The sequence below is a fragment of the Myxine glutinosa genome, unplaced genomic scaffold (assembly GCF_964187855.1).
Source record: "Myxine glutinosa unplaced genomic scaffold, kmMyxGlut1.1 SCAFFOLD_580, whole genome shotgun sequence".
NCBI classification, from domain to species: Eukaryota; Metazoa; Chordata; class Myxini; order Myxiniformes; family Myxinidae; genus Myxine; species Myxine glutinosa.
Window position 1 is genome coordinate 141,856 of NW_027616677.1, and position 14,732 is coordinate 156,587.

Sequence of the window (14,732 nt, forward strand, 5' to 3'; positions counted from 1 at the left end):
AAGAATTGATGTTCCAATGTAAATAGGTTTGTCCATTTCAATACTCTCTTTAACCAAATGGATCGCACAAAAGTTCTCAGTAAAGACCTCAGCTCTAGTAAAACTCGGTCTATTAATTAATTTTGATGCTTGTTCCCAAGATGTTGCTAGTCTGATATTTTGTCTTTTCCTCACATTCTCCATGGTCTTACCAAAGACCGCATTATTCATCAATTTATAAAAGTCTTTCTCAAAATCTGTTTTTGACTCTGTTCTTCTTTGTGTATTAAAATCAATGTACCCCTTTAACCAATGACTTTGATTGAACTTTAGAACCCTGTGGATCTTCTCTACTCTTAGACCTTTTGATAAATATTGTCGCAAATTTCTTTGGTGTAGTACATAATTTTTCTTGTTATATAATGTAGTAAGTAATTTTTCTGTTGATTCACCTATATCAAACGATCGTTGATAATCACTCAACCATTCTTTCTTTGGACTTTCTTTCTCACAAGCAAATGGAAGATCTTTATGTTTGATATGAAGTTCTTCAGGATATTTTAAATCGACCTCAAAATAATAACCAACCTTTGAATCATCCAATTCTTTTTGTGTAGAGATACATACATCTTGTAAAACCTTTGTGTAGTCTTTTTCCTTTACCCATCTTAGTTTCCCATAAGGAAGAGCTTGAGACATTGCCCAGCCATACAAGTTGTTTGCGTCATAGTACATCAAGTAAGAACTCTCTTTCGTTGAATCATAATTTGGAAGATATTTGTTATTTGCTTTTGCGTATCTGCTCGAGCATACTTGTGAAATTCCACCTCTTTTTGCCTTTTCAATCATCAAAAGCATATCGACATCGGGCATCAAATCCAAATCTTGTTTTGTCATTTTCAACATCGCGCTCCAAGCCAATCCAGGTGCTGTGTAGTAGTGAGCAGGATCCAATCCATATCCAGTGCGACAAACAGATCTAAAGGCTTCAAATACATCGGCCAATAAAAGCACATCAGTTTTGAGATACAAATCATGATACTCACCTAGATTCTTGATGTTATATTTTTCCCAAACATTTTGTGCGTGTACATAATCTTTATCAGATATATGACTGTTGTTTAATTTGTTATCGAAATTTTCTTTTAAAGGAAGTTGTGTTTCATTGAATCTCTCAAATGAGTCCATATAGTCATAGGGGTAAATTCCCTTTTGTGTTAGAAAATCTTTATCTGAAAAATACTCTGAAAGACATGGAAACTCTTTTAGATTTTGAACCAAGTTAGCCAATGGACTTGCCATGAATTTAAATGTATCAAGAAATCTGATATGAGTAATAGGAGATGTGTGAATTGTTTTTGTGAATGAAATGTATTTCTGATCTGTGTTAGGAATTGCTGAAATGTGTCCAGATGTCTTTGAAAGTTCATTAATAAATAGATGCGTATCATAATGAGCATTGTTATGAAGAAAGACAGGAATGAAAGAGGGGAGTTGATAATTAATATTACAACTTTGATGAGCTGGACCTCTATATTTACCAGTGAGATGACAATGATCTCTAACCTTTAGACCTTCACCAATTTTTTCCTCACAAATATGACAAACATTGTTTTTTCTAAATTCCCTTTTCTGTTCACTCGTCAAGGACATTGGTTTATTAGTTTCTCTCATTATCTTGGTTAATCGGACACAGTCTTTTTCTAGTCGTTTCACAAACTCCTCTGGGGTATTTGAGCCTCTATACATCTCTAACTTGTTATATTTATCACCAACGGATGATTTGATATAATAACAAAAACCACAAGGAGTATGTTTTTGATATTTATTTGTGTATGATTCTTTTGGATCTGGAGAAGCAGTATCAATTTTTTCTAAAATACTTTCAAAATCAGCATATATAACAAATGGATGTTTGATCTTTTTATTTTCATCTTTGAATGTGATCTTTGAGCCTTCTTTAGGCATATTGATTACCGTTGATTTATGTTCGCCACAATAATTTGAATGTTTATCTAATCTTTCTTGTGAATTGAAGAAGTTAAGACAACGCAAACAAATATATATTTTATTTGTTCTCTTACAGACTTGTGGTTTTATTAATTTAGCAATATCTTTGATGTATGTATAATGTGAATTTTCGTCTGAATTAAAATATAGAAGATTAATATGAGTTTGTTGACAATTGTCAGAAAGCTTTAAAACCTGAATGTTGTTTGTTTCTGTTAGACCATAAACATTAACTGATAAATTATTCATCTTTTCAAATTTAGGAATATCATTTAAAGTCATCGGAAACTTTAGATCTTTCGTATTTAATGTATTCTCATATTTTTTATAATGAGATACTCTTTCATCATGAAAATGTGGAGGATGTAAGTGTGCTAAAATAGACCAGAGAAAACATTTATTGTCTTTATTTTTGATATTGATAACTGCTTTTCTATTTTTGATCACACTGGGTAAATCAATGTAAGAAGAAGCTTTTAGAGGATCTGATTTAAGAATATGAATATCTATGTAAATAATTTTTCCTATATTGAATCCACTTCCTACGATTGAATTATCCACATCTTGCTCTTGTTTAATAAGTTCATCATAGACTCCTGATGTTTTAAAATCTTGATATGAAGATATAAAGTGTGGCTCAGTTCTCATGTATGGTGTATCTATAACTCCTTCGTCCTTTGTCATTTCTAATTTTACTCCCATATAAAATTTAAGTGGTTTCATTTCTTTTAGTGTTTTTTCAATCAACGTTTGAACAGCAGGTTTAACTATTTCTACAGCATCAACTATAGACTCTGGTTCAGGAGGTTTGAAGTTAAAGACTCTTATTTTAATAAGTCCTTTGAATGCGCCATCAGAGTTTTTAGTTGTGATAAAATTTGATAAATGTAGAATTGTTTTAAGATGTATTTCGAAGCCTTTCTTGAGGATATTTTTATTACATGCAGAACAGTGTTTTGTTTCCTTCTGAATAGGAGATAGTAGGTGAAGTAGATTAAATGTGTGTTTGTTAGTTTTAAGGTGTCTTTTGTATTGTTTATATTCTTGTTCACAAACATCGCAATACGTTGCTTTGATCATATTTATTTATATAGTAAAATTATACTTAAAACAAAGTGCCTTTTTTAGAGGCTTTTTAAAAGATGAAACTGTGCTTAAAGTAAAACGTTTACCTTTGAGCTTTTCCACTCGTTTTATGTATATAACTTTACTTAAAGTAAAACACCTTTGAGCTTTTCAACTCGTTTTATGTATATAACTTTACTTAAAGTAAAACACCTTTGAGCTTTTCAACTCGTTTTATGTATATAGCTTTACTTAAAGTAAAACACCTTTGAGCTTTTCAACTCGTTTTATGTATATAACTTTACTTAAAGTAAAGCGTCTATGTATTAGCCAGAAAGTTTAGATACTCTAGTTCATCAATTTCAATTTCACTATCTGAGTCATCAATAAAGCTACTCTCATAACTATCATTTGAACACAAACTATTAGTATCATAACTATCTTCAGATCCTAGACTCTCAGTATAATAACTCTCAGAGTATTGACTGTTAATATCACTCATTTACATACCATTAAACTTCCATCAATATCTATATATTTTCTTTCATTAGAACTAATAACCACAATATTTTTTACATTAAATGTTATTTTCAAATAATCTCTAATAATCAGAGTACGGAATGATAGTTCACCACTAATATTCATTTTATTAATTTCACCCACATCTTTGGGTCGATTAAAGAATATACAAATGTTTCCTCTAGAATCGTTGATGGTCTTATCATTCATTTTCAAAGCTTCTTTATCAATGACCTTTTCAAGCTTTGAGTAAATTGTTAGTAGTAGTGGAGAAACTTTTGTCAAATTTACTTTAATAGAGTTATTAATTAACATAGCTTGTCCCGTAAATTTAATAAAAGGACACATGTTATTCTCCATTATGGGTTTAATCCAAAAATTTCCATATTTATCTTTGTTCAATTTAACATCTTTGACATATTTTTCTATATCTTCCACTGAAGTAGAGATTGATTGAAATTTGTCTTTTGTGTTTTGAAACATTGTATTTATTAGCTAATAAATTTGCGTTTAGTTTAAGTAAAGTTATATACATAAAACGAGTTGAAAAGCTCAAAGGTGTTTTACTTTAAGTAAAGTTATATACATAAAACGAGTTGAAAAGCTCAAAGGTGTTTTACTTTAAGCACAGTTTCATCTTTAAAAAAGCCTCTAAAAAAGGCACTTTGTTTTAAGTATAATTTTACTTTATAAATATGATAAATTCTGAAGGATATTTAGAATTTCCAGACTCTCCATATGATAAATTAGAGAATTGTCCGGCTTGTGGTAGAGTGGGGCTTAATACAGAATCAGAAGCATATAAACAATGTATTTTCTGTGATTATCTTCTAATTAATGATAATAAAAAATATAGAAAAATATATAACTCTTTTAAATTAGAACCAAAAATGAATTACTTTACAAGATTAATAAGAGAGATGAATGTTAAGTATTATGGTGATAATACACCATTTCTTACAAGGGAAGAGACTATTTGTATTGAGGAAATGTATAAGGGTTTAATGATATTTATTATTCAAAATAATTTTAATGGAAATGTTAATACAAGATACTATATAAACAAAATAATGGATTATTTTGAAATTAAACCTGAACTCAGGATAAAATATAGAGTTTCTCAAAAAACTCAAAAAAAGTTGGATGACTTGTTTTCCAAATATATAAATGAATGATTTTTTACCCGTTTGGGAAAATAAGATAAAATTTAATAACCATAAAAATCTTCCAAATTCATTGAGATGTCTAATAGTCGGTTCAAGCGGATGTGGAAAAACCTGTTTACTTTTAAAGATGCTCCTTAGTCCTAATTTTTTAGATTATGATAATTTAATAATTTTTACAAAGTCAAGTTTTCAACCTGAGTATCAACTACTCTCACAGGGTTTTAATGCGGGTCTTAAAAAGGAAGACATTATCGGTTTATTTAAACTTCAAAACAAACTAAATGATTATAATATTGATGATATAATACAATTATTTTGTGATACACAGAAATCAAAATCAAAACGAAAACCCATAACTTGTATTCTCAGTGATAATACGGATGATATACCTTCACCTCAAGATTTGGATAAATCAAAAAAGAACCTCGTTATCTTTGATGATTGTGTTAATGAGAGAAACCAAACAGTAATGGATAGCTACTATACAAGAGGGAGACATTCTTCTTGTAATTGTATTTATCTTAGTCAGTCATATTTTCAACTCCCTCAGCGCTCAATAAGAAACAATGCTAATACTTTTATTTTATTTAAGTTAAATTCAATAGATACAAATAATTTTTGGAGAGATAATTGTTCTACATTACGTAGTAAGAAGGAATTTGAAAATAATATGAAACACACGATCGGAAAATATAAATATATTGTTGTGAAACAAGATGAGATACTAAATGATATTTTTCAATAAATAAATATAGAAAATGAATACCGAAGAAAGATTAAGAAAGTTTAAAGAACATCAAGAGTTGGTTTCAAAAGTTGTAAAGCAACAGGAAGACATAAAGAAGAAAAGGAGACAGAAACTAACTGGTGAAGAAGCCTTTGAAAGAAAACAAGAGAAATTTTTTTAACCACTTTTAAAAACTCAACAAACGATTTCACCTTCAGTTCCCACGGTAGAATTTACTCCAAAAAAATTTCAAATGCTCAAAGATTTTAGTCAAATGACAGAGCAAGAACTTGGAGAATTAGAATATGATGATGAAGGATTATTTCGGCATCTTGAGAAGGTAAATAAACTTTCCAATTATATTGTAGAAGTTCTTCAAAACAATGAATATTTGAAGGGTTCAAAAACCAGAGCAGGTCTCATTCCAACAGAAGAACCAGCACAGTTCCATCTTGTGAAAGAAAAGTTATTGATATTTAATGATAAATTGGTGTTCTTAAGTTCTGACCAACCAAATGTTGAATTAACCCCAAGATTAATGTTTCTTCTAACAAAAGATGGACATTCTAATTCACCTTATTTTGATGAACCGCTTGAAATGGAAAGAGAGGAAGATAGAGAGTATATTGAGTTGCTAAACGCACTTGATTATGGAGTTTCTGTTGCTGGTAAAAGTAGGAAGAATGAGAAGGAGAAACATATTATTGATGCTTTAAGTAAGCTTGGTTCGGGTGTTAGTTTTCTTCCAAATGACCCATCACAATTAGTTAATAGGTTATTATTGTTGTTAGGTAGTAAGAAGGCTGGAAACAACAATTGTTTTAATGAAGCATCCGCCATTTTAGATCAGTTGATGAATATGAAAATAATTAATAAATGTCAATACAAAGATATTTTATTAGATATTAAATAAGATGAGAAGCACAATTCTTAGTTTTAATTTCACAACGAGTGATTACACAGCTTCATTCCCTTACCCACTACAACTTGACCCCAAAAAAGAATATGAGGCTTCTTTGTTGTCAATGGAGACTTATAATACCTTGTTTAATATCACAGAGAAAAACAACAAGTTTAGTTATAATCCAGGAAGTGGATATAAAACTATAACCGTTTCACCCGGTGCTTACGAGATTTCTCAAATATCTTCAGAAGTCTCTCGCCTTATGAAAGAAAAAGGTGATGAACCAAAAAATATTGTAATAGATATTCAAAAACACACTTCAAAATCAACTATTAAACTTAAAAATAATTATAAAGTTGATTTCACGATAGAAAATTCGTTCAGAGAGCTATTGGGGTTCTCTTCTAAAAAGATTGAAGCTAACGGGACGTCTTACAGAGATAATGTCATTCAAATATCCTCCGGTATAAATTCAGTATTAATTCATTGTGATTTGATTGATGGTGCTTATAACGATGGAATAAGAACAAATACAATATTTTCATTCAGCGCATACTCAACCCCGATTGGTTATAAATTTAATATGGAACCAAAAAATCTTGTCTATTTACCTGTCAGGAAAAACCATATGTAGAGTAAATTTTAGGATAACCGACCAAGATAATCGTATGATATCCTTTAATGATGAAATTATATCCATCAGAATTCACCTACGTGAAGTTTTTCAATAAATAAATAATGGTTATTGTGAGAAAACACGAGTTGGGAAAATATAAAATAATTACAGGGGATGGGATGTTCCTTTCACCATACTATAAGGGTGAAGGTATGTTTCTTGGGAGAGGATACTATAAACCAAAGAGACAACGGGGTGTGGGACATCAATTTAGAAATAAAGGAGATGGGATAATTGATACTCTAATGGGTATTGGTTCAACCATCCTTAAACATAAAGACCTAATTGGTTCAACTGCTTCAGCCGTGGGCTCAGTTGCGGGTGCTATAAAGAGTATAAAAGATGCTCAAAAGGAGTCTCATAAATTACAAGCAATCAAAGAAATTAAAAAAGGTAAAACTCAACTATCTTCACAAGAACGACAAAAAATCATTAAAATACTTGGGTCAGAGTTTCAACGATTTTAATGCTATATAAATACAAGTATGGAAGCGATTGATAGTATCTATGATTTGGATGATACGATTATCATTTCAAACTCTACTAAAAAGGAAGACTATTTTAAGGTAAATGCTATAACAGGAACAGACTGGAATTCAAACGGAACAAAAAGTTTTGAAATAAATAATCAACAAACTTACTTGAATATAGCTGATAGTTTCTTGCTGTGTAAATTTAAATTCACTATGGCTGCGAATAATACTAATGCTACACTCGTAAATGATTTCTTCTGGAAAATGTTTGACAGTGTCCGCCTGTATATTGGAACACAAGAGGTTGAAGCGGTTGATTATGTCTCTGCTACATCTGAAATGATGAAATTTACACTATATTCGTTTAGTGATAGAATGGGTAAGGGAGCTGTTGAAGGTTTTATTCCTGATATGTCAACGGGAACAAATGCTGACCCTGGTTATAGTCAAAGGAAGTCAATGTATAATGATGATACAAAAGCAGAGAATAGTTTTACGGTAGCAGTACCTCTGAAAGGTATATTTGGATTTTGTGATTATGATAAAGTATTGTATGGTCTTAAAATTAGATTTCAACTACAAAGGAATGATAATGTAAATAGGTTGCTTTTTGGGGCTGAAAATGCTTTTGGCGACAATAATAAATTTGTTAATAATGATTTGTGTTGGTATATTAGTGAATATACTCCTAATCTTAAAACGGAAGAGATGTTAAATAGAAGACTTAACTCAAAGAAACCGCTAAATGTATCATACCTTAAAAGAAGATGTCAACACGTTAAACTGGAACACACTACCTACACTTGGAATTTGGGTGTTCTTGAAGGAAAGCCACGATACCTGTGGCTCATTTTTAAGAAACCAGATGGAGAGGAGGGTACTGATAAGAATAATGCGCTGAGTGATAATGCTAAGGTGAAACAACTTCGGGTTTCTCTTGATGGAACATTTTATCCGCGAGATAGATTGGAAATTGATTGGGAAAAAAATGATTATGCGGAAGCCTACAAGTCTTACCAAAAGGTGTGTGAAAGCAACGGTAATAATGAACCTATTTTGGATATGGTTGCGTTTCAAAAACTTTATACAATCTATGCAATTGACCTGAGTTCTCAAAAGGAAACTATAAAGTCTAATAGAGTGGATACTTCTCTATACATTGAAAGAGGAGAGAATGAAGAAGTTGATGCTTATTGTTTGCTTTTGGAGGAAACAGAATTACAGATTAATACAGATAATGGTGTTATGATTAATATCACATAGGTTTTTTCTCATAAATAAATGGTAGGGGTATATGTTAATCAAATCAATCTTGATAAATTAACATCTTGTATTCAAAATCAAAAGCCTTGTATTATTAATGTTAATACATTTCAAAGAAAAGGAGCAGTAAGAATTGATGTTTTACTCACAAGAGAGCAGGTGAAAACACTAAATGATGCTGGATCACTTAAAATTAAAATGACAAAACCTATGTTAAAGAAATATTCAATAGACGAGTCAAGAGGAGGATTTCTCCCATTTCTAATTCCTTTATTTGCTGGTTTAAGTGCGGCGGGAGCATTGACTGGTGGTATTTCAGCAGCGATAAAAACTGCTAACGAAAGGAAGGCATAACTAAAAGCTCAAAAAGAATTGGAAAGACATAACAAGGAGTTGGAGAAACAAATTAGTGGAAGTGGTGTAATTGTAGATTTTGCTCAAAAACTTGAAAGTCTACCTAATAAAGCTAGATTGTTAGTTGGAGATATGCTTTCCTCTATCGCTCAAGCGGGTGTTAAACAAACTAAAAGGGGTAATGGGTTATATCTTTCTCATAAATAAATGGATAAATGGTTTAAACGATTTGGAAAGAATACAACGTCAAATATAGAACTTACTAAATATTGTAAAAAACTAAAAATTGATAATGTGGTTATTTGTATGAGAGATGAATTAAAAAAGTTGTCCAAGAATACAATGAATATTATTATGAATTTAGACACACAGAATGGTACTCATTGGGTTTGTATTCATATTAGTCAGGATAAATATTATTTTGATAGTTATGGTATGCCACCACCTGTTGAAGTAATACAATTCTTACAGAATGGTGTTTATCAAACATTTCAAGTTCAAGAAATTAATTCTAAATGTTGTGGTCAATTATGTTTATATGTATTATTTCAACTCAACAATAATGAAAATTTTTATGATATCATTTTTAATCTAATATAAATGACTTATGTTGGAAAAGATGGTTCTATCTTTGGAAAATCCTCTCAGGATATTGATTTATCAAATTATTATACAAAGGCACAGGCTGAACGACAAAAATATAGTGTAAGTAAAAATATTAATATGAAGAATACTTATAAATTAATCAATTATCCAAACCCTACAGATGCGAATGACTTAATTAGATTAAGTGATTTATCACAATATATATTTTTAAAGAAAACAGCACGTTTTGTTAAACAAGTAAAATTTACAACCACAACACCCGGTTATACTGACCATACACCTTTCCTCATTGAATTTAACTACCTGCTTACAATTGAATTTTATAAAGAAGGACATTTAGTTAATATGCGAATTAATAAATGGGGGTATGATATGCCTGATTTAGGGTATAATTGGTCTTTTTCAATAAACATAGAAGACCTACATGATTTAAATCAGTCTCGTAAAGAAGAATATTATCCACTTGGTGAAGATAAGGATTTATGTGGAAGTACAATTAGTAAACAACAAATACGTGATTTTAAGAAAAGAAAAATATATGATAGTATAGCGATGGTTCGCATGACAAAGAAGGAAGGTAATGAGATAAGGATAGAAAGCCGAGGAATACAAACCGATTTGGTAGTGGGAAGATGGGGTGGTATTACCTGTCATAATATTAATCTCACATATAATTCTGATACATAAATGGCAGGAAGAAGACTACAAGAGAATTATAATTTTTGTATTCAAGGATACCTTCAAGAAAAGGGTGCTCGGTATTACATACCTTATGATTTGGAGCATATACATGGGAATTTTGTCATTAAAAACTGGCCTTATAGTGATATTGTTAAACCCACAAATAGAGACTTGTTTAAAATATTAAATAAAAATGAACTTCTCAAAGTTATGAAATATAAAACTCTTTTAGAAATCGTCAACAAATCTTATTGGTATCCTATTATGAGAAAAATAATTATAGATACAAGAATATCTCAAAATCCAGATGAGTATATGTATAATATTCTTTGGGGCTCAAGCTCAAGGGTAGCAAGGGATGAGGAAGGAGTTGAAGAAGAGAAGGAGGAAAGAGAGAAAAAGGAGGAGGAAAGGGAGAAAAAGGCGACGGAGGAAAGGGAGAAAAAGGAGAAGGAGGAGAGGGAGAAAAAGGAGAAGGATGAAAGGGAGAAAAAGGAGAAGGAGGAGAAGGAGAAGGAGGAGAGGGAGGAAAGAGAGAGGGTGGAAAAATATAAAAATATGACCATTCCTGAGATTAATGAAAGATTGAAGGTATTACGGCAAATAAATAAATCTCAACGCACTGAAGAGGAAAATAAAGAATTAATGACTCTTACGAACATATTGGTTTTTAAATTTGCTATAATGAATTCAGAGCGCAGATATACAACATATAGTTGATGATGTTGGTGTTATTGACTTTAGTTAATTTTATTTGTAAATAAATGGAGGAGAGAGTGAAGCCATTTCTAAGGATTCTTTATGTTTTAAAAATCAAGATAGAAATGTATATGTTGAAAACCAAAAAGGTTTTGGCACTATGTAGGACTTTTTCTCATAAATAAATATGAGTTATTGTCTCAAATGTAAAAAGAAAACTAAATCTAAAAATATCTCTTATGTTAAAGCTAAAAATAATAGAGTTTATCAAAAAGGAATATGTCAAGTGTGTGGCTCTAAAAAGAGTCAATTCATCTCTCCTAAAAGTGGAGGAGACATACAAAAGTTTTTGTCAGGTAGCAAATTTACAACAACTGGAATTCCAGGGGAATTACACCTTCCAGGGTATTCTTTCTGTGGCCCAGGAACAAACTTGGATAAAAGATTAGATGAGGCTGACAATCCTAAACCTTGGTCTAAACCTACAAATAGGGTTGATGAAGTGTGTATGAAGCATGATATTGCTTATGGGAAAACCACTACGTTGACTGAAAAACATAAAGCCGACAGAGAAATGTTGTATAATTTGTCTTTGATACAAAATCCAACGTTGAGAGAGAAAGTTGATAGGTTTATTGTGAGAAATTTGATAAACGCTAAATTGAAACTTGGTCTTGGTTATTCACCCTCAAAAAACTATTAGGCTCTAATGATGTCATCAAGACTGAGGAGCTTTTGGCTGAAGAATTACACAAACCTATAATCACCAAGTTTAAAAGAAGGAAGGTTTATTCCAAAGACACTGACTACATATGGTCCGCTGATTTAATTGAATTGAATAATGACAGGGGATACAGGTATGCTTTAACCGTTATTCATTTGAGGAGTAGATTTGCCTGGGTTGTTCCTTTAAAAAATAAAAAGGGTGATACTTTAATGTTATCCTTTAAGCTAATATTTGATAGGGATAAAAGAAAACCAAAGAAACTGTGGACCGATGAGGGAACAGAGTTCTATAACAAAATATTTATGAAATTTCTTAAGGGGAAGGGTATTAAATTATACAGCACCTTTAATGAAGGAAAAGCAGTTGTTATTGAGCGTTTTAATCGTACTTTGAAAGAGAAATTATATAAGAAATTCACACAACTCGGTTCTCAAAAATGGGTGTATTTAATTCAGGGTATTGTAGATAATTACAATAATACAGTTCATTCATCAACAAAATCAAAACCATCAGAATCATTTACAAAATTAGAATATGAAAAGGAGATTAATTTGAGAAAACCGAAGTTCAAAGTTGGTGATATTGTAAGAATATACAGATGGAAAAGCCATTTTGAGAAAGGTTATACAAAAAAATGGACTAATGAATTATTTAAAATCGTTGATGTAATGGATACAGTCCCTTGGACCTACAAATTATATGATTTAAATGGAGAAGAAATCTTAGGGTCATTTTATTCACAGGAATTACAAAAAACAAAGCTGATAACCCTTGAAAATAATAAATAAATAAAAAAATGTAATGGGGATACGTTTTTAAATCTGTGAACCCCAAACACAGAATCCCACAACTTTTTAGTTGGGGCTTAACTTTTGTGTGTATAATGGGGATACGTTTTTAAATCTGTGAACCCCAAACACAGAATCCCACAACTTTTTAGTTGGGGCTTAACTTTTGTGTGTATAATGGGGATACGTTTTTAAATCTGTGAACCCCAAACACAGAATCCCACAACTTTTTAGTTGGGGCTTAACTTTTGTGTGTATAACGGGGATACGTTTTTAAATCTGTGAACCCCAAACACAGAATCCCACAACTTTTTAGTTGGGGCTTAACATTTGTGTGTATCATGGGGATACGTTTTTAAATCTGTGAACCCCAAACACAGAATCCCACAACTTTTTTAGTTGGGGCTTAACTTTTGTGTGTGTGAGTGGGTCATAATAATGTACAAACCCTAACCCAACCCCCACATTAAAACACCATATTTGTTAGTCAAAACAACTGAATCCATTACATCAACCATTAAAAAAAAGTTCTTAACTCCATCTCTTTGTATGACCTTCCAATTCTATTTATCTTTTCTCAACTTTTTAAAAACAATTCAATGATAAATATAAGATAAATGAGTCTGTGAGGTTTGACATTCATTCAAAAATTCACCTCACATCTAGAACCCTAACCCAACCCAATCCCTAACCCATCCCCATCCCTTACCCAACCCATCCCTAACCCTCACATTCAAAATCCCAACCCTAACCCAACCCATCCCTAACCCATTAACCCAACCCCATCCCTAACCCTCACATTCAAAATCCCAACCCTAACCCTAGCATAATCTTTTTTTCCTTTTCTTTTTTTAAATACGTATTTCAATATTTTTTTAAAATGTTTTTTAATACGTATTTCAAAATATATATTTTTCCTCTTCCTCCAATTCTGTCTTTCAAGGCTTTCAAGTTGGAAAAAGTAGAAATGGGAAGAAAGTATTTTCCAGCATCTTCTTCTCTGAACTTTCTTGATATTGCTGAAATACATGTAAAAAAAGAAATATATTACTTATCTAATATTGAATGAAATAACATATACTTTAATTGATTATTAATCAACTGAACTTACCTTAAATCAAACGTCATTAAAGAAAGAACATTGTTCATTGCTTTAGAATCCAAAGAGCCTCCAAGGTAAAACTCTTTCGTTGGATTATCAAGGTAAAACTCGTTCTCTTGGTCATGGTTGCTCAAAAGGTCTTTAAACAAATCGATCATTTCACCCCAGGTTGTGGCAAAAGTGGTATTTTCATTTTGAATCTCAGATACAATTTCCTGTGAGAGAAAATAACAACGTATTAATTAATTATTTTTTACATTTAATACACAATTATTATATGTATATTAAAATAAAATATTACCTTCATTGATGAGAAATTTGAATCGAGTTTATCAAGGTGAAGGTTTAGCTCCACACAGCTAGAGTCTCCAAAACGAAACCAGTTTTCAAAGTCTCCAAGGTAAAACTCTTTTCCTAATTTTATGAAATTTAGTGAGTCTCCAAGGTAGGCTCCACAGTTAGAACCATCTAGGCAGACCTCATAATTTGTTTTTCCCAAATTTAGTGAGTCTCCAAGGTAGGCTCCAAAGTTAGAACCATCTAGGCAGACCTCATAATTTGTTTTTCCCAAATTTAGTGAGTCTCCAAGGTAGGCTCCACAGTTAGAACCATCTAGGCAGACCTCATAATTTGTTTTTCCCAAATTTAGTGAGTCTCCAAGGTAGGCTCCACAGTTAGAACCATCTAGGCAGACCTCATAATTTGTTTTTCCCAAATTTATTGAGTCTCCAAGGTATAACTCTTTGGCTGGGTCATCAAGGTAGAACTCATTCTGTGGGTCTTGGTTGTTCAAAAGGTCTTCAAACAAATCAATCATCATTTCACCCCAGGTTGTGGCAAAAGTAGTATTTTCATTTTGTATCTCAGATACAATTTCCTGTGAGAGAAAATAACAACGTATTAATTTAATACAATATTATTATTTATATAAATCAAGCTCTATGAATATTAAAAGAAACTTTGCTGACTCTTACACGAGTCTTGTCTTAAAAA

The 14,732-nt window shown here is 31.3% G+C and overlaps 1 long non-coding RNA gene across 1 annotated transcript; it reads right to left on the bottom strand.

The window, feature by feature from the left end:
• Nucleotides 1-12,817: 12,817 nt before the first annotated feature.
• LOC144889020 (uncharacterized) lies at nt 12,818-14,203 on the bottom strand. Its single transcript, XR_013621532.1, has 3 exons — nt 14,041-14,203; nt 13,749-13,954; nt 12,818-13,656 (listed from the first exon to the last, which is right to left on the bottom strand). It is a non-coding gene; the product is annotated as an uncharacterized LOC144889020 (long non-coding RNA).
• Nucleotides 14,204-14,732: the final 529 nt, after the last annotated feature.